A 1,978-nucleotide genomic window follows, 5' to 3' on the forward strand; every position below is an offset into this window, starting at 1 on the left:
GAGCAATAATGTATTTGCTGGGAGTTAATTATATGGGCGGTCATAGAGTGACCAATGGTTTCGCATCTATAAAGCGCTTAGCCTTATAGACGACTCGTCAGAGTCCAATGGCCGTGGACATATAATCTCTTTTCTAACTAGAGATAGAAAACTGTTACGGTCAGTTAATTTGTAAACAAAGAATATATATTGTCTGAGCCTTAGATTGGACCGATCAGCTAATTTTTATGATCCTAATCGACGAAAGAGGAATTATTGCCCTTAGGTTAGTTCCGCTCCGTGATTATTTTTTATATCCCTAATCGACGAACGGGGAATCCCACGCTTGCAACAGATAGCGTTTAAAATGCGGACAAGGTCTATAGATCTCGTTCCTGGAGTTTAAAAGGATCTCTGGATCAAGCGAGTCTATAACGATCCTTCCTGCTCTGATAAACAAAGCTTGCATCGTCCGCTTCCAATTATATAGGACCCTGGTTGTTCTATGAGCCTCTATTTAAATTTGTATTGAGTTCTTTTATCATTAAGGCACTACACATGGCTGGCCAAGAACATGATGTAAAATTTTGCTGACCGGTCCCAATCTAAGGGTGATAATCTGGCCCGTTTAAGGCTCAGACAATACATTTTTTTTTACAAATTAAGCGACCGTAACGGTTTTCTATCTCCAGTTTGAAAAGAGGTCATATGCCCGCAGTCATTAGAGTCTAACAAGTTGTCTATAAGGCTAAGCGCTTTATAGATGCGAAACCATTGGTCATTCAATGACCAATCATATAATTAACTCCCCGTAAATATATATATATATATGTATGTGTGTGTATATATGTATGTGTGTATATATGTATGTATGTGTGTATATGTATGTGTGTGTATATATATGTATGTGTATATATGTATGTATGTATATATATATATATATGTGTCTGTATATATATGTATGGGTGTGTGTATATATATGTATGCGTGTATATATATATGTGTGTGTACGTGTATATATATATATGTATGTAGTGTATATATATGTATGTGTATATATACATATATATGTATGTGTATATGCATAAATGTATGTATGTGTATATGTATAAATGTATGTATATTTAAAATAATTTGAGGACGTTACTCCAGTACGGTTGCCATCCAATTAATAAACCCAGAAAAAAAAAATAAAATGAATGAATGAAGAGATAATTAATGAAGGATTTCACCAAGATGTTCAACATGAAGTAAATATTAGATATGATAAAGATTCTTTAAAGACAGAAAAGGGAAGCAAGCCCACTACATCGGCCCAATTACAATGAATGTTACAAGTGACCTTAACGCCACTGTAGGCAAGATGTTGAGCATATCAAGCAATATAGCATTTGTGTGTGTGTGTGTGTGTGTTTCATGAAGAAGTTGGCAGAGAGAGAATGAGTGAGAGAGACAGAGAATGGGTGAGTGAGAGAGAGAAAGAAGAATTTTTACTAGGGGAAGCGAAAGCACAGCACAGATACAACCTACCCAAATCCCTCATCAGTTGTCGACCGGATGTCACTACAGTTTCCAGACCTTCACCCTCCTCCCCCACACACATAGTTCGTTATGTACGTACGTACGTATGCGCGTACATACGTACATATGTACGTAGGTACGCATGAATGTATACGAGACAAAGAGAGAGTAAGACAGAGTGTGTATGTGTATACGTGAGTGAGAGAAAGAGAGAAACAGACAGACTAAGAACGGTAAATAGACACTGCAAAAGACAGAAGCTTGCGAGCAGAAAAAAAAACGGAAGAAAGAATGAAGAAGGTAAAAGAAAATGAAGTTAAATAAAGAGTTAGAAGAATAGGGGGGAAGAAGAGAAAAAGTAAAGAGAAAGAAAGGAGTAAGGAGAAAACTGGGAGAAAAAAAAAGAAGGGTGTAGAATAATAGGTGAAAACGAAGATGACGTGTGGAGAAAAGCAGTGTTGAGAAAGAGAGAGAGAGA

At 36.6% G+C, this 1,978-nt stretch overlaps 1 protein-coding gene across 1 annotated transcript in view; it reads right to left on the reverse strand.

The window, feature by feature from the left end:
• The window catches only part of LOC106875426 (WD repeat-containing protein 53), an 8,697-nt gene extending 7,094 nt beyond the window's left edge, over window positions 1-1,603 (reverse strand). The window contains exon 1 of the mRNA XM_052974689.1: window positions 1,510-1,603. The gene's annotated coding sequence lies outside the window, so the exon portion shown is untranslated. The remainder of the gene's footprint in view (window positions 1-1,509) is intronic.
• Between the last annotated feature and the right edge of the window lie 375 nt (window positions 1,604-1,978).

This window comes from Octopus bimaculoides, chromosome 19 (genome assembly GCF_001194135.2).
Source record: "Octopus bimaculoides isolate UCB-OBI-ISO-001 chromosome 19, ASM119413v2, whole genome shotgun sequence".
In the NCBI taxonomy this organism is placed as follows: domain Eukaryota; kingdom Metazoa; phylum Mollusca; class Cephalopoda; order Octopoda; family Octopodidae; genus Octopus; species Octopus bimaculoides.